Source organism: Natator depressus, chromosome 4, assembly GCF_965152275.1.
Source record: "Natator depressus isolate rNatDep1 chromosome 4, rNatDep2.hap1, whole genome shotgun sequence".
In the NCBI taxonomy this organism is placed as follows: domain Eukaryota; kingdom Metazoa; phylum Chordata; order Testudines; family Cheloniidae; genus Natator; species Natator depressus.
The window spans coordinates 129,895,547-129,921,642 of record NC_134237.1 but is presented as its reverse complement, the minus strand read 5'-3'; the positions used below and the strand labels follow the sequence as shown (position 1 = coordinate 129,921,642).

The 26,096-nt window shown below is 42.9% G+C and overlaps 1 long non-coding RNA gene across 1 annotated transcript; it reads right to left on the bottom strand.

The window, feature by feature from the left end:
- Positions 1–518: 518 nt before the first annotated feature.
- LOC141986008 (uncharacterized) lies at positions 519–24,640 on the bottom strand. The gene is made up of 3 exons (XR_012639100.1): positions 24,562–24,640; positions 13,548–13,699; positions 519–937 (listed from the first exon to the last, which is right to left on the bottom strand). It is a non-coding gene; the product is annotated as an uncharacterized LOC141986008 (long non-coding RNA).
- Between the last annotated feature and the right edge of the window lie 1,456 nt (positions 24,641–26,096).

The window sequence follows — 26,096 nt, the reverse complement described above, 5'->3', positions numbered from 1 at the left end:
CTCAATGCGGAGCCATATGGCTCAGGGAGGCTTTGAAAGAGTACTTTGACAGCAAGCGACAGTACTGTGTTGTGGCATATTGTGCTTTACCTGGCCCTGCAGTTTGGGGGCCTGTTAGGAACTGTGTGGTGCTTGGTGCACATATATGACTATAACACTGTCAATGCACCTGTTAATTTTGTGGTACTTGCTGCACATTTACGTTTATTACAATATGTTTGTCACTAATCCTGTCACGGTGTACAGTAATAAGGGAGTGCTTTCACGACCATTAGGCATTCTGCAGCATATGTTGGGAACAAATAAAGATGGATTATTTTCCAAAGAATAGAGTTTTATTGAGTAACAAAAACACTTCTAAAAAATGCTGTGTAAGTTAAAAGCAAATACATAAAACCCTTAATAAATGTATGGAAGAGAGCTTAAAGAAGGGAATGGAACATTCATGTCCCTTTCGGCTACACAAATATCAATGATGGCCTTTACATGTCAGTCTGTGTGATGCTCTAGTTGTCCTTACTGTCCCCCAGCATGGATTGGTAGGGGTAGAGATGCCACAAATAATATTGAGGGGGGTGTAGGGAGGTGGAGTTCTCCATGGACTGAAAAGGGATGTGAGCCCATATCTGTTACACCTGTAGGTCCACAAGAGGCTGTAGCACCTGTGTTTGCTGTTAGAGAAGCTCCATTATCTCCTGGTGAATCTCCCTCTCTTTTTCCTGCTGGGGCTCCTTGGTCTTTCTCCTGACTACTCTTTCCTTGTCCATACACTCCGAAATATTCATCCTCCAGTGCCCCTATTCACAGTCTGATGCAGCACTGGCTTGCAGGATCTCATTGAACATGTCGTCCGGAGTCCTCTTCTTTCTCCTCCTTATCTGGCTTAAGCTTTCCAGAGGTGTGGAGGGAGAACCCCTCAAGTCTGCATCAGCAGCACCTATCAATAAAACACACAGAGGTACCCTTGTCAGTATAGTTACAATGGAAAGCAAAAGTTCACATCCAGAACTCCCTCCCTTGCTCTCCTAAAGTTTTGAACATGACACACTTATTGCCACTTCTACTTCAGAGGGCTTGTGTACGACACCATTCACAGCACCAGCCTTGGTGAGTATGGCCCCCCGGGGTGAGGGAAATGAGGAGGGAATTGCTCGGTTGCATGAAACTATGAGTATAGGGCAATGACACTGCATGCTGGTAGCATTTCCTACAGGCAGTGGTGATTCCAGCTGATATCTCACTCCTGAGGGTAACAGGCACAGAGATCACAGCTGCTGCTGGCATCCTGAAGCCATCCGGGCCCATATGCTGCTACCCTGTGTATTGCAGTGGTGCCTGCCAAAGTTATTACCAGCTGGCATCGGTAAGTGTCCTACTGTGGAGGAAGAAATAAGGCTGCCCGCCCTAGAAACATTTGGAAGAGGTTTGCAGAGTACCCCCATGAACATTTCATGGAGATCTCTCAGGAGGATTCAAGGGACATCCCTGTGTACATTGACAAACTTCTTCGAGTGCCCCCCCGCCACCTAACCTTATGAAATGAAAAGCAGATAAAAATTCTACCTCTTTTTGTTGTATCATTTCCTCTTTTAGAACAACTACATTAATGAAAGGTCAGCAGCTGTTTCCTGCTAAGTTGGGGGTGCCATCACTGAAATGGGAAATACATTTACAGCGACTCAAGGCTCCTTCCCCTGCATCGGGCTCCCCCAGGCTTGACTGCCAGAACTGACCGGACTGTGGTGGAGTCTCAAATAGGTCTTTTCTGGGCACATAGCTGGACACCCCCCCTCCCCCGCAGTCGTATGCCCCCCCATCATTCTCTGCTTTTTGCTCCACCTCTCATCCATACTGTTCACCCTAGAGGTCTATACCTTGGGTGCCTTGGTGGTATCAACAGTGAAATAATGAAATAGTGTTTCCTGATATCCAACCTAGACCTCCCTCACTGCAACTTGAGAACATTGCTTCTTGTTCTGTCATCTGCCACCGCTGAGAACAGCCTAGCTCCACCCTCTTTGGAACCCCCCTTCAGGTAGTTGAAGGCTGCTATCAAATCCCCCCTCACTCTTCTCTTCTGCAGACTAAATAACCCCAGCTCCCTTAGCCTCTCCTCATAAGTCATGTGCCCCAGCCCCCTAATCATTTTTGTTGCCCTCCGCTGGAGTCTCTCCAATTTGTCCAGGTCCCTTCTGTAGTGGAGGAACCAGTGGTGTGAAGGGTGTTGGTGATGTCTCCACCATGTATGCCATGCAGCTCTTTGTAAATGTGGCAGGTCTGCGGCTCAGCAACAGAATGACTCTTCGCCTCCCTGGCCTTCTGGTATGTCTGCCACAGCTCCTTAACTTTCTCATGGCGCTGCTGCTGACCCCTGTTGTATTTCTCCTGCATCCCACTGTGCAATCTGTTTGTTGATGTCGACGTTTCTGCAGCTGGTCCGCAGCTGTACTTCCACAGCCTCTTCTCACCACAGGCCCAGGAGCTCCGGTATCTCCTGTCTACTCCAGGCCAGAGAGCTTTCAGGAATATTTGGATCCTGGTTCTTGTGAAACCAGTCCACTCTGCAATGGACTGAATTTCTGGGGGGAGCCTACTTTATTAGATAGGAAAGGAAATGTAACCACTGGGAAGCATAGATCCACATTCATATTTTATGATTTTGTTTTGTGTTGTAACCAGTTGTTTCCATCCCTCCCTCTCACGCCTAGTTAAATCTATATTCTTTCTTAAATAAGCTTATGTTTGTTTGGTTGTAAGTGCTCACAAGCATTGTGTGGTTTACAGGAGTGTGAGTTTAAGGCAAAACTGTCAAATTGGGATATGCTGCACCTTTTGGGTGCCGACAACCTGGAATTTCTCTGAGCAGCCAGTGTCTGGGGCTGAATATTGCAGGGAAATGGTTCAAAGGAATTCAGGGAATGGAGTGTGCCTGTTGTTAACCTGAAAGATGAATTTAGGGCTGGCAGAGCCCAGAGTAGAGTGCTTGATTGGCTGTCAGGCTGGCGGTGTCACAGAGCTGACACCCAGCCCCCACAAGATGGACTCTCCCCTGCTGGAGGAAGGGGCTAACAAGGTGACAGAGAGTCCGAGGTGCCCCAAGAACCATCATGATACTTTCTGATGTTAATTTTTTCATATAAACGATTTTAGACTTATGAGGAAAGGACTAAGGCCAGAGTGTGAAAGGTATTCAGGTGTCTGAATGGATGGGAGTGAGGCGAGGAGCTGAGCCTAGATATTCTCAACCTGGCTAAGCACCACCAAGAGGTGAAAACAGTCTGTAAATATTTGAAAAGGAATTGAATGTGGTACAGGGTAGATTTCTTTACGTGTAACGGGATGAATTAAGAAAGAGGCAAATTTAGTGATTAGCAGGAAAAATCTGACAGTAAAATATATTCAGCTGTGGACTAGATTTCCAAGGGAAGTGGAGGAACCCGCATCACCAGGGACACTTTCAACTAGACTAGACATAGCACAGGAAAATATATTGTGGGGAACCATCCTGCACTTTGAAGAGTAATGGGCAGGATGATTCAATTGGTCTTTTTCACCTCGTAACTTCTACGATCCTTTGAGAAATGTTTTCCCCTAGATGCCATCCTAAATCAGTACCAGAATACTGTTATAGGATATACCAGTGCAGGTTTTTCTATCTTGTATGTATGAGTGCATACCTTTCTCTTATGATAACAGACTACTGCAGCATTGAGGGATTTTGTACGCTTCATTGGCAGACCTGAGAATACACGGGGCGGGAACTGAAAAGAGAGAAAACATATTGGAAGACAGAGGCTGCCGCTCATTACTTAGCAACACAGCTTGCCTGGGTGATGGGCCAGGATTGATGCAATTATCAGGAGCAGTGGTGCTGAGATTCACAGTCATGAAGAGGGATATTTGCATTAAGTAAGAGGAAAAATGCCTACAGCAGTAGGAAAAGACAGAGCCTGCCAGGGAGTTCATGGTTTTAGGAAATGGTGGAACTCAATGTTTATAACTCACTAGTCAAGCACAAGAGAGTGGACTGGAGGGTTTCTTCTGAGCAGATGGGAGGGTGCGGGCAGGGGTCATTTTGTTGATACACACAGGAGTAATAATGCAGGTGTGTGGTTAATGATAGAAAATAGCGGTCTGGGGATACAGTCACTAAATGTACAGCTGAACTGGGTGCATGAATACAAATGGGAAACCCAGACGAAGTGTTTTGTTCGTGAAGTGACAGTGTGAATACTAAGGTCTCTAGACTGAACTACAACTTTCTGTGGGGGGGGGTCTTTGTTATAACGGTCATCTGTTTACACTTGGGGCCCAAATTCTGCTCTGAGTGCACTAATATGCTAACAGAGGGCCTGCTCCAAAGCCTGCTGCAGTCAATGGAAAGACTTGCAATGGCTTCAGTGGGCTTTTGATCATAGACTCATAGAGACCTCAGAAAGTCATCTAGTCCAACCCTCTGCTCAAAGCAGGACCAACACCAACTAAATCATCCCAGCCAGGGCTTTGTCAAGCCAGGCCTTAAAAACCTCTAATGATGGAGATTCCACCACCTCCCTACGTAACTCATTCCAGTGATTCATCACCCTTCTAGTGAAATAGTGTTTCCTGATACCCAACCTAGACCTCCCTCACTGCAACTTGAGAACATTGCTTCTTGTTCTGTCATCTGCCACCACTGAGAACAGCCTAGCTCCAAACTCTTTGGAACCCCGCTTCAGGTAGTTGAAGGCTGCTATCAAATCCCCCCTCACTCTTCTCTTCTGCAGAGTAAATAACCCCAGTTCCCTTAGTCTCTCCTCATAAGTCATGTGCCCCAGCCCCCTAATCATTTTTGTTGCCCTCCGCTGGAGTCTCTCTAATTTGTCCAGGTCCCTTCTGTAGTGGGGGAACCAAAACTGGACACAGTACTCCAGGTGTGGCCTCACTAGTGCTGAATAGAGGGGAATAATCACTTCCCTCGATCTGCTGGTAATGCTCCTACTAATACAGCCCAATATGCTATTGGCCTTCTTGGCAACAAGGGCACACTGCTGACTCATATCCAGCTTCTCATCCACTGTAATCCCCAGGTCCTTTTCTGAAGAACTGCTGCTTAGCCAGTCAGTCCCCAGCCTGTAGCGGTGCCTGGGATTCTTCCTTCTGAAGTGCAGGATTCTGCACTTGAACCTCATCAGATTTCTTTTGGCCAATCCTCCAATTTGTGTAAGTCACTCTGGACCCTATCCCTACCCGCCAGCATATTTACCTCTCTTAGGTAGGCTCTTAGAGCAGGCTCTTAGAGCAGAATTTGGTCCACAAAGTTGTCCATATAAAATTCAAGAGTAGATCCTATGTAACAGAACTCCTCAAAAATAGGGTCAAGCTCATTTAATAATGGAGAGAACAGAGATATCTAGCAGTCCCATTGTAATCTTCTACAGGGCACATCCTGGTACAATTCAGTATCATCCTTCTTCCAGACCTAATACACTTCACCACTGTGGATTAAGCAATCTAACAGTAAGAGCTTGTCTACATGGGAACACTCAGGGAAATCCAAATTAACTAAAGGCATGCATTTAAAGTGGATTAGTTAAGTCTCATTAAACCTCTGTGGACATTGTTAGTTATTCGGAAGTAAAGTGCCTTAATTTGATTTTCTTTAATTCACTTCCAAAATTTTAATTCTGAATAATAGCATTCACATTGATATTTAATTCAGTTGAACTAATCCACTTTAAATTCACTTTAGTTAATTCACATGAACTTCTCTGGGGACATGTCTATACCACAGAGACTATAGCATCATAACTATGCTGGCATAATCCCATAGGATAGGCAAAGTTCACAGTGATGGAAGGTTTTTTTCCCATCATTGTAGGAACTGCATCTCCCTGAATGACAGTAGCTAGGTCGACAGAAGCTTTCTTTACTCCCCTGAGCACCATAGCAACATTGGCCAGTTTTAATTGTATGCCAGCCTGAGTGTTCCCATTTATATAAGCCTTAAGACAGTGGCATTTTCCTCTGCTCAGCTTTTGCTGACCTGAATCTTTGGATTTTTAATGAGCAAAATTGACGTCCCCAGACTAACACCGTGTTCCATATCTGCTGGCTATCTTAGAGCCTACTGGTTTATTTTTATTTCCCATTGAGTTCTCTTCTGTTATTACACTGAAAGCATGTGTGTGAATTACCATCCTATGCACCTTGCTGGAGAACACTCTAAAGGAACTTATGCATTGGCTCAGAGTTCCACTGAATACCCTCTTTTTATGTTGCTAGATAACTTATTGAGAAGAAACCCTTGAGTAAGACTTTTATAGCCCTCTTTTGGAGACCTGCCACTAATCAGCTCTAGCATTATAGTCTTTTGCCAGCAATCTCCCCGCTTCTTGTATTTGTCTTTCTAATTTGATCCTTACCAAAGAATAGAACACAAACAATGGAAAATCTTGAGAAATTGGGAAAAGGTTTAATTATCATTATTCACAGTGTAATTTCACAGCAATTGTATTAACTATGCTTAATTTTTTTAATGCTGCTAATCCATTGTAATAAAATGTTGATACTACATATGTGTGTGTGTAGAGGGGTGTTATGTTGTTGTTGTTTGTTTGATTTGTTGATGGAAAATGTGCTCCTGCAAATAATTGTTTAATTACTTCAGGGGTTTGTGTAGAGCCAAGCTGATGTGCCTCTCCATCTGTTTTTGTTAATTTATTGAATCAGTGCCATTGGACAGAACAATAAATAAAGAAATAAATAAAAATAGTCGTACACACTCAAGAAGTGGCTAAAGAAACATAATCAGCTCAGAACCTGAAAGTTCCCTGGAAGCTACAGCCTCCAATGGATCATAGTGAGGAAGGGTAGTTGTGTTGGTAAAGCACTACCTACACTAATCTATTTAGGGACTCTCAGGAAATTTAATCTGAATTATCTAAAGGAGTGCATTTAAAGTGGATTAGTTAAACTGCATTAAACCCCTGTGTGGACACTCTCATTCAGAATTAAAGTGGCCTGAAGTAAATCGAATTAAGCCATTTTGGTTCTGAACAAGAGTGTCCACACAGGGGTTTAATGCAATTTAACTAATCCACTTTAAATGCACACTGATCGTTAATTAGGACTAACTTTCCTGAGTCTTTGTGTACAAGCCCAAAGATTCAGGAGATACTGCAGGCTTCCTGTGTGACTTTGGGCAAGTCACGTAATTTCTCGATGCCTCAGTTCCTCATCTGTAATAATGCTGCTTCTCTCTTTTCCTTCATCTGTTTAGATTCATTCTTAGAGGCGAGGACTTTTACTTACTATATGTATAGGTACAACACCTAGCCCCAACTAGTTGGGGACCGATCTTGATTAGGATCTGCCTCTAGGTGCTTCTGTAATATAAATAATGGAGACCCTTTGCAATGTATGCAACACTTACATGTCACTGCTAGGGCCACTAGTTTAACCTCACATAATTATAAGTAGGTTCTGAAGGGTCTTTGCTACTTATGTAAAAGCTTCTCCTGGCTTCAGAAGATCCTCACTGTCTATCATGTTCTGTCTGTAAAAATTGTGATTACTGCACAAAGTATTTCCCAGCAGATTGGAGCTATGTTCTGTGGCACTTTGAGATATAATTAAAAGCAAATTGTTTACTTCAATTAAATATATAGACAAATAATGCAATCGGTACTTCAGCCCCTGTGTTTAGTTTGATGAGGAATTCTATTTATTTTAGGCTCTCCCCACATTTGTCAGGTTTCAAATGGCCACACATTTTTCTATCAATCAATATCTAACTGCATGAGAAATGGTGTCATGTTTGAAGCTGGAGGTTTTGGTAGTTGGGGAGGGTATAACTTTTGGCACCTGAGGAGTAATGGAAAACAGTTTGGGATTATGGGGTAAGCATATTAGCTGCATGTTTCTACTACAGTGAAATTGTTAACAGTGGTGATATTGATAAGGCCATCTTTAGATAGCAGAGTTAACATCCTATTTAGATGAATAGGGCTGTTTATCCATAAATCTCAAGGACCTTTACATGGGAAGTAAATATAATTATCTCCATTTTACAGATGGTGAAACTGAAACATGAAGAGGTTCAATGACTTCCTGTGGTCATTGGTCATCCAGAAATCCAGTGGCAGGGCTGAGGATAAAACCCAACTGCAGTGCTGGTCTGGTAATATAGCCACTATACTAACTACAATGTCTCCCATGAAGAACTGAGGGAAATGGTATGTTTAGTGTCCATACATGTCTTACTCTGTTTATTACCAGTGCATGCAATATTAGAAATGTTGCTTAATAGTTTGCTCAATTGGCCCTTGTGGAATACTACCATGGTTAATGATCCCAATCAAGATATTTAATAACGTGCCAATGACAGAGGTAGAGCAGCAAGCCAAAATCTACCTGCATTTCAAAACCATCTACTGCACATAAAAGGCTAGTTAACTGCATATAATGTTAGCGACTATAGGATTGATGGCAAATTCTCAATTGTATTAAAAATTGGCTTAGTAACTGAGGCCAGAAAGTTAAGCAAATGTATGCACGAGGGAGGCAGCAAACGGAGTGCCATAGGGACTTGTGCAAAGCCAAATCTTAATCACACTATATATTGATGAGATGACCTAGAGAGGAATATACATAAAGAAGGATGTGCAAATGTGAAGGTGACACAAGACTGGGAGGGCTCATCAGTACTAAAGAGGAAAGAATCTGGATTCAAAAGGGACCTTGAAAATGGGAATGTGGGTTGTGAAGTGGATAGAGCAACCTTGCGTGGTGGAAAAATAAATAGAAACTACTGAGAACTGGTGGCTCCAAAAATGATAAAATAAAATTATGGTTTTTAAAGACTAGATTGCAAGCTCTAAAATACCCATCTCAACAAAAACCAAAAAAAAACTGGATGATGGTGCATCATAGCTTAAAAACTGTTGTCATAAATATCTGGCAGCAGAGAGGAAAACAAACAGGACATTGAGATATATGGGGAGATGGAACATGAATTTGATGAGGTTGAGTGGGCTGAATGCTGGACCAGGAGGCAGAAACTTGAATTCTATTCTGGGCTGTGATGTTTATTCCCTTAGTATCCTTTGGCTACCTTCCTCAGTTTCCCCAGCTATGAAATGATAGTATTTTTCTCAAGCGGGTGTCTTGTGGGGCTTAATTAGTATTTGTAAGGAGCCTGAAAAGGAAAAATCCTAAATGCTGCTGTTAGCAAGTAGAGATTGAATTACAGAGCACTCTTAGTTTACCCTTTTGTCCTGTCTTTTTGTAACTGGCCTCCTCTGGGTCATCAGTGAGGTTTGAATAAGACACCTTTGGTGATAAAAGAATGTGCCTTTATTAATTGAACTAAAGAGCTAATTAGAGCTAAGTCCCCTAACTGGCAGCTATATAATTATTATTACTGATATTCTAGTAGCACGTAAAGGCCCCAATGTGCTAGGTGCTGTACATACACATAATAAAATACGGTCTTTGTTCCAATGATTAGACAACACGGAAAAGAAGTATTATTATCCTCTTTTAGAGCTGGAGAACTGAAGCACAGAGAGATTGACTTGGGCAAGGTTATATGGGAAGCCTGTGGCAAAGCTGTGTTTTAACTACAACCATCCTCCTGGAGTTTTAATAGGTTAATTAGGCTCTACATGGACAAATCATGAGAGGGAAACTATGCCCCATACTGCCCAAGTTTGAGTTACAGTTTCCCCTTTCCTCACACTATTGTTTCATCTGTGAATCAGCTGGAGGGAAGAATTTAATCAGAAAAATGTGAAAGATAATTGGGAAAGAAAACTTTACTAGCTGTTCAAAAAGCCACAATCAAGGAAGAAAAATAGTACAGGTTAAGGGAAGGTAAGGGACAAAAGGAGAAATCCATGAGCAGCAGAAGTAAGAAGAATAAAAAGGAGTTTTAAAAATATATTAGGAACAAAAAAGTATCCTAACAATTTATATTGGTCTGTTATTAGATGTAAATGGCAGAATGATCATTAATAAGGCAGAGAAGACAGAAGAATTCAATAAATATTTCTGTTCTCTATTTGGGGGAAAAAAAACAGACAATGTAATCATATCATATAATAACATTATTTCCACTAGTATCTCAAGAGATGTTAAACAGCAGCTATTAAAGTGAAACATTTATAAATCATCAGGTTCAGATAACTTATATCCAAGAGTGCAAAACAAGCTGGCTGAGGAGCTCTCTGGACAATTAATGTTGATTTTCAATTAATCTGGGAACACCAGGGAAATTCCAGAAGGCAGGAAGAAACTAATGTTGCATGAATATTAAAAATGTGTTAACGGGATGACCTGGGTAATTATAGGCCTGTCAGCCTGTCATCGATCCTAGGCAAGAGAATGGAGTCACTGATACAGGAATTGAAAGGACGGTAATAAAATTAATGCCAATCACTATAGGTTTATGGAAAATAGATCATGTCAAACTAACTTGATATCATTTTTGCTGAGATTATATGTTTGGTTAATAAAGGCAGCCATGTTGATGTAATATGCTAGACTTCTGTAAGGCTTTAGACTTGTTATTGGGTGTGCCTCTCCTGGAGTTCTTGACCTGGCACTATTTAACATTTTTATCAATGACCTGGAAGAAAATATTAAATCATCACTGATAAAGTTTGCAGATGTCACAACAACTGAGGGAGCGATAAATAATGAGGAGGACACGTCATTAATATAGAGCACTGTGAATGGCTTGGTAAACTGGGTGCAAGCAAACAATATGCATGTTATAATGGCTAAACGTGTACATCTAGGAACAAACAATGTAGGCCACACTTACAAGATGGGGGACTTTATTTTGGGAAGCAGTGGATCTGAAAAAGATTTGTGGTGTTGTGATGGCTAATCAGCTGAACATGAGCTCCTAGTGTAACACTTTGACCAAAAGGGCTAATGTGATCTTTGGATGCATAAAACAGGAGACTCTTGAGTAGAAGTAGAGAGATTGTTTTGCCTCTATATGTGGAACTGTGTCCAGTTCTGGCATCCACAATTCAAGAAGTATATTGAAAAACTGGAGAGGTTTAGAGAAGAGCCGCAAGAATGATTACGGATTAGAATCACAGACTCAAAGACCTCAATATATTTAATTTACCAAAGAGAAGGTTAAGGGGTGACTTGATTACAGTCTATAAGTATCTACATGAGGAACAAATATTTAATAATTGGCTCTTCAATCTAGCAGAGAAAGGTATAACATGATCCAAAGGTTGGAAGATGAAGCTAGACAAATTCAGACTGGAAATAAGACAAGTTTTAATAGTGAATGTAATTAACTATTGGAACACCTTATCAAGGGTTGTTTCTCCATTCGTAACAAATTTTTAAATCAAGATTCTGGCCTTGGAATATATTAATATACTTCAGATACACTTGGCAGACATTTTCAACAGAGAAGTTCGACAACCCCCCTTATTCACCTCATGTAGTTCTCAGACACAACAGCACACACACAAATATATCAGAGAGAGAAAGAACGCTTTTCAATGAAACTGTTCTAAGAATTTTAAGATGGAGAAAAAATGTATTTTTCCCTAGACTTGTTCATGGAAATTGCTAAACTGTTTTAGCAGAAATGTTTAAAACAAACAAACAAACAAACATTGTCCCACAGCAGGTCTAAGCACTGAGACCTGATTATCAGTGATTTCAGCTCTAGTGGTCACTTAACAAACCAAAAGACTCCCTATGGAGTCTAATCAGCTCTATTTCTAAACAGGAGAGAGGGGCGGGTCAAATAGTACCCATGACTCTTATGCAGAGTCCACACCACCAAGCAAAACACCTGTGCCCCACCCTCTCTCTCTATCTGCACTAGGATATGGCACCCAAACCTCCTACTTAGGGAGTGCAGTTCAATTGCGGGTGACCAGTGCTTAATTTGTAATGAAAGAGGTGCTGGGGCTCAAGCAAGTTTGTTACTTTCATAACTGATGTGGCAAGCCCAGAGGTCCCAGGCTATGAACTGCCAAGCCTAGAGGTGCCAGGGCTCAGCCCTGGCAAGCCCTAGCCCAAATTAAGCACTAAGGAAACCCCCTCATTCAGGCAGGCTCATACAATAAGGACAAGAACATGTGATGACCCCTCATTCAATACTAAAGTGATTTGTAACCCAGCACCAGCCAAAATTGATCACTTGGTCAGCACAGCTCTGTCTGCTGTAAATACAGGCTGGTCCTGAAGCCTTTCCACCCACCCCTGGCTTATCACTAGCTGTCAGGGGAGAGCTCAGTCAGACCTTGCTTACAAATAATATTTGAAATTATTAGGTAGGCCAATATAGCCAAAACAAATGCACCAACATGGTCATAAATAACAGCTGTATGAGGAAGCTAGTCTTTGTTCATATTTTTCAACCCCCTTATGATTTCTCAGGTACACGTATTTCCTCATATACTGTATATGCTTTCAAAGTGTGTATTAATGTTTCAATTTCAATTCAAATTTCCAACCAATCACTAAATTGGCAACACTGCATATAACTGTCGGGGGAGAGCGGTGTTGGGGAAATTCAGGGAGGGTGTAGGGAAATCCCTGCCTGGGAAGCTTGGAAAATCATGAACCTTCTATCTCCCCATAAATCTCAAGAAAAAATAGCTTAGGTGGGTTTCTTTGTTATTTTTGTTTTAAATAAAGAGAGAAATCAAACTGCATATGAAAAAGATTGAGGTCAAGTGTTCATTACCCAGATCTGTTCATGTAATTAGAAACAAATTACTCATTACCAAGGCAACTCATATATGACAGACACCTTACACAGCTAAAGTTAAAATGAGGGTGGTTTATGGTTATTACTATTATTTTATTTTATTATTATTTTTAAATGACAAAAGTTCAAACAAAGAGGTCTCTTTAAACATCATAAAATGCATTCCACTGCAAACACAAGTTACAGGACATTAATTATTCAGCTTCCTGTACTTCATTATTTTGACTGCTTTAAGCCAGCTTTATTTAGGCATTACTAATAGAGGGTGGCTGATACTGAATATGGTAAATCATGGCTATTTCAGTGAATTCAGCAAACTTAATTAATTCACATGTTATCTAAAGCTGGGAAACTTACTCATATTTATAATTGTTTTTGTGTTTAATCTTGCCCCCATAGCCCCTGTTCTACAACATCCTGTACATAGCCATGCAGTGGAAAAAAATTACCAAGTCATTTGTTTGGTATTAATGAAGTAATTCCTTTATCTTGACAACAACAACACCCCTCTCCCCTCCCCCCCCACGAAAACTAGCAAACAATCGAGAATAAAGTTGGACTATTTGAAGTCTAAATACTGTATTTTATTCTTAGAGGTAAGAATCTGCCTCAAACATCAAATTCTGCCCAGGTTCCTAACAATCTTGGTGGGACTATTTACATCAATAGGACAAAAAGGATTTGATCCCAAATCTCTGGATTTATTATATGTTTTCACATGCTGGCCTGAGAGAATTGCCAAGGCTCTGATCCTGCAAAGGCTCATGCTTATTAATAACATCATTGGTATCAACAGCAGTAGCGCACTTACCTCCGGAGGGTAACATGTGGGCTAACGGTCAGAATGCCAAATGCTGTGCTGACTAACACCCTGTGTAATTCTGTTGGAATCAGTAGCCCCGTGTGGTGTGTAAGACAACCCACGATCAGATTTCCTGGGGGAAAAAACTGACAGACCAGCAGCTGTGGATGAAAGGTTCACAGAGAGAGAACTGGGGTATTATATATACTGGGGTCTATGTCACTGCAGTACTGTGCCGATTGTGTCTACATTCTAATGTTTTAAATAATTATGTTGATGAAAAGAAACCGGCTGTTCTTGAACATGTTTTTCTAGTTTGCGTTTCCCTGCAAAGCAAACGCAATAGGTTTCATCAGATGCACAGATCTGACTTCGCCTTATAATCAAACATTTAGGGAGAAAAATGTTTTCATCTTTAAATAATAGGTCATAGGGATTGGTACAATCATTTCATGGCGAAAACAAATCTAACACGCTGTATAGAGCAAGCTTCGGGTGAACAGTCCAGAAGGTGAACAGTCCAGAAGGAGCCCTGTTGGATGGATTTTCACTGCATCAGCTGGAAATGTGTTAAAAACTGCATAATTAAAATCCTCCATCTTGTGAATATCACAATCACAGTCGGAGCACTTCTGGATGAAAGCCTCATCGTGACATGTCCCCTAGCTTTACTGTCCTGAGTTAAGCATGACCAAATACTTCATACAAAAACTACTAGCTCATATCTCCTTCTCCTTTGCTGTTAGCCCTAGCTTATCATGAGTTGTGCTTATTATTCATTGGTCTGTCTAGCATTGAAATCCACGTATTCTTGCAACATGGCCAGTTGTTTATCCTTTTAGCTTTTTCCAGATGTTACCAGTAAAACCCTTGCAATTTCAGTTACAGCTATTTAAACATCAGTAATAGCTTCAAAACATTGTAGTTATGTAATTGTCTATGCAAAGGTAATTTCCAAAATCATGGAGAAGTGGTGACAAAACAAAGTGAAAGTCCAAAGATATTTCAACTTATAGTGCTGAATGTCTTTCATCTGCAGATCTCAAATCATTTATATTGGTTCTTGTAAGCCTCATATCATGCTGGTGCAGTGCTGGAGGTAAGTTTTATTATACCCACTTTATACGTGGCTTAGCCAAGGTACAAATGTTGAGTGACTTTCCCAAAGTCGGTACTAGAGCAAGAATACAACCCATGAACCGTTACTTCCAATCCATTGGACTATACCACCTACAGAATGTGACCTCTCCAATGAAGTATTTCTTCACACAATGCACAGTCATTGGAACTCATTGCCAGGGGATGTTGTGAAGGCCAAAAGTATAACTGGGTTCAAAAAAGAATTAGCTAAGTGCATGGAGGATAGGTCCATCAACAGCTATTAGTCAAGATGGTCAGGGATGAAACCGCATGCTCTGGGTAACCCTACCCTCTGATTGCCAGAAGCTGGGACTGGACAACAGGGGATGGATCACTCAATAATTGCTCTGATCTGTTCATTCCTTCTGAAGCTCTGGCACTGGCCACGGTCAGAAGACAGGTTACTGGACTAGATGGACCATTGGTCTGACTCAGTATGGCCATTCTTTTGTTCCTATGTAATATATCACACTGTGTTAATGTACTCAGATGAGTATGTTAATGCGAACTAGGTACAATTCAGGAAGTTTTTGGAAAATGTAGGGGACAATTTTCCGGTGCAAGTGCTGGAGGAACCAACTAGGGGCAGAGCTCTTCTTGACCTGCTGCTCACAAACTGGGAAGAATTAGTAGGGGAAGCAAAAGTGGATGGGAACCTGGGAGGCAGTGACCATGAGATGGTCAAGTTCAGGATCCTGACACAAGGAAGAAAGGAAAGCAGCAGAATACGGACCCTGGACTTCAGAAAAGCAGACTTTGACTCCCTCAGGGAACTGATGGGCAAGATCCCCTGGGAGAATAACATGAGGGGGAAAGGAGTCCAGGAGAGCTGGCTGTATTTTAAAGAATCCTTATTGAGGTTACAGGGACCAACCATCCCGATGTGTAGAAGGAATAGTAAATACAGCAGGCGACCAGCTTGGCTTAACAGTGAAATCCTTGCTGATCTTAAATACAAAAAAGAAGCTTACAAGAAGTGGAAGATTGGACAAATGACCAGGGATGAGTATAAAAATATTCCTCAGGCATGCAGGAGTGAAATCAGGAAGGCCAAATCACACCTGGAGTTGCAGCTAGCAAGAGATGTTAAGAGTAACAAGAAGGGTTTCTTCAGGTATGTTAGCAACAAGAAGAAAGTCAAGGAAAGTGTGGGCCCCTTACTGAATGAGGGAGGCAACCTAGTGACAGAGGATGTGGAAAAAGCTAATGCACTCAATGCTTTTTTTGCCTCTGTCTTCACGAACAAGGTCAGCTCCCAGACTACTGCACTGGGCAGCACAGTATGGGGAGGAGATGACCAGCCCTCTGTGGAGAAAGAAGTGGTTCGGGACTATTTAGAAAAGCTGGATGTGCACAAGTCCATGGGGCCAGATGCGTTGCATCTGAGAGTGCTAAAGGAGTTGGCGGATGTAATTGCAGAGCCATTGGGCATTATCTTTGAAAACTCATGGCAATTGGGGGAAGTCACGGACGACTGGAAAAAGGCTAATGTAGTGCCCATCTTTAAAAAAGGGAAGAAGGAGGATCCGGGGAACTACAGGCCAGTCAGCCTCACCTCAGTCCCTGGAAAAATCATGGAGCAGGTCCTCAAAGAATCCATTCTGAAGCACTTAGAAGAGAGGAAAGTGATCAGGAACAGCCAGCATGGATTCACCAAGGGCAAGTCATGTCTGACTAATCTAATTGCCTTCTATGATGAGATAACTGGCTCTGTGGATGAAGGGAAAGCAGTGGACATGTTGTTCCTTGACTTTAGCAAAGCTTTTGACACTGTCTCCCACAGTATTCTTGCCAGCAAGTTAAAGAAGTATGGGCTGGATGAATGGTCTATAAGGTGGATAGAAAGCTGGCTAGATTGTCAGGCTCAGCGGGTAGTGATCAATGGCTCCATGTCTAGTTGGCAGCCGGTATCAAGTGGAGTGCCTCAAGGGTCGGTCCTGGGGCCGGTTTTGTTCAATATCTTCATAAATGATCTGGAGGATGGTGTGGATTGCACCCTCAGCAAGTTTGCAGATGACACTAAACTGGGAGGAGAGGTACGTACGCTGGAGGGTAGGGATAGGATACAGAAGGACCTAGACAAATTGGAGGATTGGGCCAAAAGAAATCCGATGAGGTTCAACAAGGACAAGTGCAGAGTCCTGCACTTAGGACGGAAGAATCCAATGCACCGCTAGAGACTAGGGACCGAAGGGCTCGGCAGCAGTTCTGCAGAAAAGGACTTAGGAGTTACAGTGGACGAGAAGCTAGATATGAGTCAACAGTGTGCCCTTGTTGCCAAGAAGGCCAACAGCATTTTGGGATGTATAAGTAGGGGCATTGCCAGCAGATCGAGGGACGTGATTGTTCCCCTCTATTCGACACTGGTGAGGCCTCATCTGGAGTACTGTGTCCAGTTTTGGGCCCCACACTGCAAGAAGGGTGTGGAAAAATTGGAAATTGCCAGCGGAGGGCAACAAAAATGATTAGGGGACTGGAACACATGAGTTATGAGGAGAGGCTGAGGGAACTGGGGATGTTTAGTCTATGGAAGAGAAGAATGAGGGGGGATTTGATAGCTGCTTTCAGCTACCTGAAAGGGGGTTCCAAAGAGGATGGATCTAGACTGTTCTCAGTGGTAGCAGGTGACAGAACAAGGAGTAATGGTCTCAAGTTGCAGTGGGGGAGATTTAGGTTGGATATTAGGAAAAACTTTTTCACTAGGAGTGTGGTGAAACACTGGAATGTGGTACCTATGTAGGTGGTGGAATCTCCTTCCTTAGAAATTTTTAAGGTCAGGCTTGACAAAGCCCTGGCTGGGATGATTTAATTGGGGATTGGTCCTGCTTTGAGCAGGGGGTTGGACTAGATGACCTCCTGAGGTCCCTTCCAACCCTGATATTCTATGATTCTATTTCTTTTAATTCGCACCAGGAAGATCTGTCTGGGGCAGTCAGAGCACAAGACTTTAACGTGCTCTACACTTCACAGCCCTATAGTCTGGGCTGCGACATGGTGTAGACAAGCCCTATCCCACAGAGTGTGTAGATTTTCCAAGGTCATTAACCAAGTCTAAATTAAAGGACAAAGTTATCATAACCCATTTCCTTACTGCTGTTTGATCTAGTGCACTTCCATCCCAGAAAGTGCATCCTGGAAAACTGTACAGAGCTGGAGCATGCTGTCATAACACTGGACAACAACATGGGTGAAATCCTCGTCCTGTTGAAGTCAATGGGACTTTTGCTATTGACTTCAACAGGGGCAGGTTTTCACTGCATGAGTCTACTGTTCCTTCCTTTTTCTTCTTCACTCAACTATTAAAAGACAAAAGGCCAGCAGCTGTTGCAGAGTTAATAAGAACTGACGAACTCGTAATAGGTGATTCCACCTGTCCCTGTCTTACTTAATCACAACCCAAACAATCTTCCACCCATCTGCAGTGTGGATAAGGCTGGAGGGAATGTGAAAGTGATTCTGAGCCTGGAGGTTGTAGGAGAAAGGAACGCTGGGTTTGGCTCAGCATTCAGCCCGTTATGGAGGAGGATTATAATAATTATTGCCAGTGAACACCCAGGACTGGTCACTGAGGAGCAGAGGTGAGGTGTAAGGACAGGCAAGGCTCAAACACATTCAGAACAGGGGCAAAGGCAGGAGTAAGGCAGGAGCCAGGAGCAGAGCAAGAATCAGGAACAGCGTTGGGTGCGAGAGGCAGGTACAAGCAGGGTCCAACACAGCCACAACAGGAAACCACCTCGTTGCTCAGACAAACTTCCTGTGCCTCCTCCTGGCTTCACTAGAGTATTGGACCAATCGGTGGGTGAGCCTCCAGTTAGAGCTCCTGTGGGTGAGGCCTTGGCTGCAGCTATAGTGCTAGCAGCTTCCCACCCCATATGGCTTCAATAGCTACTGGGTGGAGTTCAGGATATGGCAGCTGTCTAGTGACTCCCCAGCTTGGGAGCAAAACCTGGGACATCAAGCAGGGACAGGTGCTGCATGAATCCATCCCATAATACTCTGGGTAACCTTGTTACCCTATGATGGAAATAACAGCAATTCCCCGTCTCACAGGGGTGTGGTGAGGAGAAAGTAACTGGGAGGCTCCCATCATCTCATTTTACTGAGGTAAGCAGAGTCTGAATGAACTCTTCCTTGACATCTAGTGGTGAGCTGTGAGCTGATCTTGTTTGCATGGGCACACACACCCCCCCCCCGCCTAGGTGCTAAGCATGATGGGATTGCATGCTCAAATGGTCACGTTCGGCTGGTGTGGGATCCCCAGTCTCCTTGTTATTGGGGCAGGAGTGATAAAGGGTTGTTATCCTTGTTGTGTGAATCAAGGACAGCAGAACTGTACTTGGCATTTCCCAATTGAGGACCTCACCCTCAACTAACAGCACTTGCTAGGAAGGGGACATGGGTTCCAAAGCCCAGTGAGTTAGAATCATAGAATATCAGGGTTGGAAGGGATATCAGGAGGTCATCTGGTCCAACCCCCTGCTCAAAGCAGGACCAATCCCCAACTAAATCATCCCAGCCAGGGCTTCATCAAGCCTGACCTTTCAGAACCTCCTAGTGAAAAAGTTTTTCCTAATATCCAACCTAAACCTCCCCCACTGCAACTTGAGACCATTACTCCTTGTTCTGTCACCTGCTACCACTGAGAACAGTCTAGATCCATCCTCTTTAGAACCCCCTTTCAGGTAGTTGAAAGCAGCTATCAAATCCCCCTTCATTCTTCTCTTCCGCAGACTAAACAATCCCAGTTCCCTCAGCCTCTCCTCATAACTCATGTGTTCCAGTCCCCTAATCATTTTTATTGCCCTCCGCTGGATGTTTTCCAATTTTTCCACATCCTTCTTGTAGTGTGGGGCCCAAAACTGGACACAGTACTCCAGATGAGGCCTCACCAATGTCGAATAGAGGGGAACGATCATGTCCCTTGGTCTGCTGGCAATGCCCCTACATATACATCCCAAAATGCCATTGGCCTTTTTGGCAACAAGGGCACACTGGCGACTCATATCCAGCTTCTCATCCACTGTAACCCCTAAGTCCTTTTCTGCAGAACTGCTGCCTAGCCATTCGGTCCCTAGTCTGTAGCGGTGCATGGGATTCTTCCATCCTAAGTGCAGGACTCTGCACTTGTCCTTGTTGAACCTCATCAGATTTCTTTTGGCCCAATCCTCTAATTGTCTAGGGCCCTCTGTATCCTATCCCTACCCTCCAGCGTATCTACCTCTCCTCCCAGTTTAGCGTCATCTGCAAACTTGCTGAGGGTGCAATCCACACCATCCTCCAGATCATTTGTGAAGATATTGAAGAAAACCGGCCCCAGGACCGACCCTTGAGGCACTCCACTTGATACCGGCTGCCAACTAGACATGGAGCCATTGATCACTACCCGTTGAGCCCCACAATCTAGCCAGCTTTCTATCCACCTTATAGTCCATTCATCTAGCCCATACTTCTTTAACTTGCTGGCAAGAATACTGTGGGAGACCGTGTCAAAAGCTTTGCTAAAGTCAAGGAACAACACGTCCACCGCTTTCCCCTCATCCACAGAGCCAGTTATCTCGTCATAGCCAGAGTTGGGACAAGGCAAGGCAAGGATTTGTACTTGGTGGTGTGGGCCTTGCCTAAGGGTCCTCTGGCACCACTTGACCCTTCCTCTTGCCACTGTGTAATAACAGAGCTAATTTAGACACAATTTAGTGTCTTGTTACATGCTGCAGAGCTGAAATCACTGATACCTAGATCTAAGTATTAGTCCTGCTTTGGGACAGTGTATCTTGTGCAAGAACACTACCCAGTGTGCACCAGAAGTGAGGCACCCTCACTAACAGCTGAAATTGCTGAGAGCTGTGTGAAGTGGGGGGTCCTGAAGATAGTGTGGGAAGTGGGTGGCTGGTAGAGAGGTGTGGCCAGCAGGGTGACTGGTGGAGAGTGCCAGAGCAGAGCCCTGCAGAGATGGATGGTGACTGAGTGCCTGAGCAGTGGAGCAAGTAAGGTGCCTCCTTACCCCTCCATCCAGGGTGGGAGGTGAACTCTGTGCCTGCACTGTCCAAGGACAGCAACTGTGAGTGAGGTGTAGAGAAGGGACGGGCACATTAAAAGGACTTTTGGGTGGCTGGACTTAAGAGTCTGAGGGGAAAAGGACACTGCCCAACTTACTTGGTGGTGGGTCTTTTGCTCATGGTTTATGTTTATAAACTCTGTTTGCAGTGTTTCCCCAAATTAATGCCACATTATTTCCCTCCTTTTATTAAAAGTTTTTTGCTACACTCAGACTCTGTGCTTGAGAAAGGGGAAGTATTGCCTCTTAGAGGCGCCCAGGGGTGGTGTGTAATTGTCCCAGGTCACTGGGTGGGGGCTAGAGCCAGTTTTGTGTTGTATTGTTGGAAAGGAACCCCTAGATATTGAACCCGACCTTGTTGCTGTGAACTCTGACTGGCAGAAGGGTTACACTATAGTAAATCTAGGTCATCATCATCAAATAGAGCTATTTCCTTTAGGCAAAGTTGGCAAATATTTAAGGATGAGCATGTTAGATAAATAGGGTTTTACATGTGGTCAAGTAGGGTCCTTACTCCCCGGGATCACTGTGCTAAACAGCCACTAACTGGAGAATTTTGTAAGTTGCTGAGCATTACCTGAAACGTACCAACCTCACTTGTCACCCACAATGTTGAGATTACTTGTGTAGCACTCATAAAGGAATGTCAGGGTTAGATTTACCTGGGGCCTGTCCCTTTAAGGACTGAAGGTCAATTTGTGGGGCAAAGGGACTAGCTCTGTTGCAGCAGCAGACTTGTGTGTGCTCTAAAAGGACTGAGCAGCATGGGGGCTTCTGCAAGTTGTATTTGTTTCTTTGTTTGTTTTATACTAAGTTTAATAAAATTCCAGTTTTAAAACTATCACTGGTCTGGAAGTGTAACATTCAGAGGCTTTCAGGATCAGGTCCTTTGAGATTCATCACATATACCCCATGGCTGAATTCACCTCTGGCACATGCAGGATATGATCTGTCTATACTATATTCTTCTATAGCTCCCTGTTACTGTGACATCTGAGTGCCTCCCAATCTACAATCTATTCCTCCTCATCCCACCGTCTGAGGTAGGGAAGTGCTATTAGCCCCATTTTCTAGACGGGGAACAGAGGCCCAGAAAGATTGAGCTGCCCCATACTCACATAAAAATTCTTAGTGCAGCAGGAAATTGAACCTAGTCTTCTGAGTTCCAGGCTACCACCTAACCACTGGACCAGCCTTCCTCTCTAATTGATCCTGATGGAAATCAGTGGAGTTGCACCTGGTGATGCCAGTGGTGAATTTGATTATTCATGTATTCATAGAGTCTAATCTTGACCAGCAAAAATAATTTTCAACCAGCATACCACCTGTGGTGGGGGAATCCCTTTGGTTTCCCACCAGGACAAGATTTGGGGTTGCGTCTCTTCCCTGGTACTTGCAGAGTCCTCCCCCTGCTTCTGGTATATAAGAGTGTCTCCAAACCAACAAAGAAAAAAGGTTCTGTCCCTCTCCCTCACTGGGGACAGGGGGAATCAAAGTTTAAAAAAATGGTTTTCAGTCTCTTAGGCAGGCTTTAGTGTCCTTGACCAGGGTTAGGGTCCATCTTAGCCCTCTTCTTTTGGTAACCCTGCTCTGTATCTGGTCCCTACAGTCTCAGGGCAGGGTCCAGGACTGTCTTCTTCTTCGCTGATATGTTCCTATATAGCCAGTCTTGTCCTAGTTGCCATCCCTTCCTGTGAAAGTTTTCTCTTTTTAAACTTCCTCCTCCCAGGCAGTGCAAGCCTTGCAGGTGTCTCTGGTTACTGCTGGCTGAGCCCAAAGAGGTTACTGATCCCTGCTCTACGCCATGCACTCCTCTGACACTGAATTGCACAGAATCTTTTAAGAGTCAAAATCTATATTCTGGAAGCCATGGAAAGATGGGTGGTTTTATGGCCTTTGTGCTGTTCACTTCTGGATAGTCGATTATTACTTGGTTAGATGCCGCCACTATTTGGAAAATGTTTACTTGTTTTTCATTTGTTAGTTTATTTAAATATACAACATTTTGACAAAAAACAAAAGAAAAATCATTGTGTTAAAATTTTCAGTTGAAAATTTCAACTTTTAATCTGAAAACTGAAGATTTTCAGGTTTGGTTTTCTGAGAAAGTGAAAATGTTTAAAGGAAAGCAGACGCTTCCTGTGAAAAGTTTCAATATTCCACAGAAAAACAGTTGTGATGGAAAATCTCCAGCTAGCCCTAGTTGCCACTCTTACTTATGTTGAGTAGTATCTTTCTCCTCAAGCACAGGGCATAGATTCCAAACCTCAGTGAATACTCTCTCACCACAGATCGAAACAGCCGGATTGATCTTTCTTCCATAAAGAAAATACTTACTCTTTCTTGAAACCTCTTATCAATGTACTCGGCATACAAAAAAGAAACCAAGTGAAACAAATCTCTCAACTCTTATCATTGATTTAATTGGGAATAGAGTTAGGCCAATGTCAAAAGCTTTCGAAAAATCTCACCTTTCATATTCATTTTGTTTTGAACCAATAGGAATGAGATTGAATAAGATTTAAAAATCAAATAAGAAACTTCACTTTCCTCCAAACCTTTGCTCATTTCCTGAGTTCGTACTCCGTATTACATGTTACAAACAAGCTCATACCATCATTTGTCTACAGATCTTTGCTTTCCCTAAAGGTAAAAAAGTACGGGAAAATGCATAAAATATATCACCTGGGACTAAATATTTCCCAAAGTTTCCAAAACAGTACTATTTTGAGGATGTAGTTGCATTATCAATTATATTTAGATGCTTTCTGCCAATTTTGGTCAACATTAGACTATGTTTCTTTGAGTTATGGCTCTTTTTATGATTTTATGATTTTTTCAGATTTTGTTCCTGATAACATTTAAATGTTATGAGATATAGCTGATAACCAGATATGTTCCCTAACATGGTAGCAATGAATTTTTTTCTAGTTGATGGATTACCTTAGCTCATTAACAAGACCCCTTTTAAAACCTGGCAGGTAGGCTATGGCTAAAAATTGAGTTTATTTTCAGCTGTTATCAGAGCTCTCTCCAGTGGATTTATGCAACAGACAACAGGAGGCTTGCATATCTCTACGCCAGGGATTGGCAACCTTTGGCACGCAGCCCATCAGGGAAATCCGCTGGCAAGCCGGGACAGTTTGTTTACCTACAGCGTCCGCAGGTTCGGCTGATCACAGTTCCCACTGGCCACAGTTCTCCGTTCCAAGCCAACTAGGGCTGCGGGAAGCGGCGTGGGCTGAGGGATGTGCTAATTGAATCAACTCTCTTAATTCTTTCCAGAGTTTATTTCTTTAAGGGATTGGATTGTAAATGAACAGAATTAACTCCAAGAAAAAGTTAGACTTCAAAGGCAATTTGCATACCCTTGTGTATTTTTATGAAAAATAGTCTTTTTGCGATCATAAGCTGCAACATTTTGGTTAAAAAAAAAAACTAGCTGCAAGCACAAAATGTGATCATTTTGGGGAAAGGGGGCTGTCAACAACCCCCTCCAAACTTTTGAAGAAAAATTTCTACAACAATGAACACTTTTCCATTTGCATCAAAATTGTTCAGGGGAACAAAAACCATTTCCTGACCAGCTATAATAACAGGCAGTAAACATGTGGATCATTCACAGAGGGAATCACAAATGCACTTGGCCCAGTGTGTTACATTGTGCAAGTCCTACAGGACAAGACACTGCACACAAGAAAGGCTCACCAACCCAAGAGGAATGATGTGGCGTGGCTATAAAAAGAGCCCTGTGTATTTCACATTTACAAAATACCAGAAAACAAAATGAAAAAGAACCCACAAAACAACATAAAATGAAAAACTCACCCTGCAGTGGCAACTCCTGCTGCTCCTGCCCTATGGGCCTGGCTAGGCTTGGCTCCCTGCTCCAAGCATTGTGGCCTGGTATACAGAATGGCGGCACTTATCAGGTTTGTTTCCACTCACCTCCATCATGATGGCAGTTGGGAGGGCAGGTCAAGCAACAAATATCACTCCAGTGCTATTGCCTTTGCTAGAGAAGCTTGATTCTGGTAATTCAGGCAGCAGGCCTTGTTGGATCCAGAGATTTGAGCGATTCCGGGTGGCTTCTGGTATAACAGAGAAAGCACAAGAATCCCAGGTAAATGCCCTAATATTTGCCATGGGTGGTGCTGCTGATAAAATCCTTTGTGCCCTACCGCTCCTTGATGAGGAAAAGAAAGACCACACCAAAGTGAAAGAGGCTTTTGATACGCATTTCATAGCAGACAGAATATCATATATGAAAAGTCCTCAGTTTACCTCTGAAACACAGGGCTTGCACAGGACTTTGATTCTGAACATCCGACTAGTAGTCCACATTACCCCCAGAGCAATGGGGAGGTGAGGAGAACAGTGCAGACTTTATAAAGACCTCTGTAAAAATTAATTGACCCATATAGAGTGCTCGGTCAACCTTGCTTGTGTCTGGACTCTCTCCAGCAGAATTTTTGATGGGAAGATGACTTAGGAAACCTTTACTTGTGGCTCCAATACTGCTTAATGCTAAGTTGCCCTACCTGAAGGAATTTCAAAAATGGATTGCTGAAATAAAAATTCAGCCTCAACAAAATAGCATTGTTTGGCATGGAACAAAAGCACTCCCTGAACTGAGACCAAGGAACAAAGTTTGGCTCACAAACTCCTAGACGTTTGGAACTGTTTGGAACCAGGCATAAACTCAAGATCCTACCACGTGGAGACTCCAGAAGGACTTCTTGGGAGGAACTGGACTCATCTTCCTTATTTCCCAACACAACAAAGAGAGGATCCGGGACCTGCAGGAACTCTGTCAGGAAGTGAGCCCCTTCCCAGGGAACTCCACACACAAACTCAACAGAAATGAGAGCACGGTCTGGAAGATTGATCAGACTCCCTCAAAGAATTGACCCTTGGAATACTGCTCAGGACTATTTAAATGGAATCGATATGGGGGTCATAGTAGTAAACATAGTTTTAAGGAATTTGAAGTTTATTTTGAATGATGTAAATGTACATTGGTTTACAATTTAAGGTTTAATTTTTTATTATGAAGAAAGGGAGATGTGAAGTGGTTATGGAGACCCCCACAGTTAACAGATAGGACCAGGCTTTGTTGCAGCAGGGAGCTTAATAAACATGGGAACTTCCTGGTCAGGGAGTTCTCTAATTCCTGCTTAAGGCAGGGCTTTTTGTGTTTTCGTCCTCACACTACAGATAGGGGAGGTGGGTGGGAATGAATCACTCTTTTAGATTACTCATAAAAAGCAAGGTCCTGATCACTTGTGGTCATTACAATCCTATGGCACTTTCTAGATCACTTTCTAGATCACTTTCTGATCACTTGTGGTCATTACAATCCT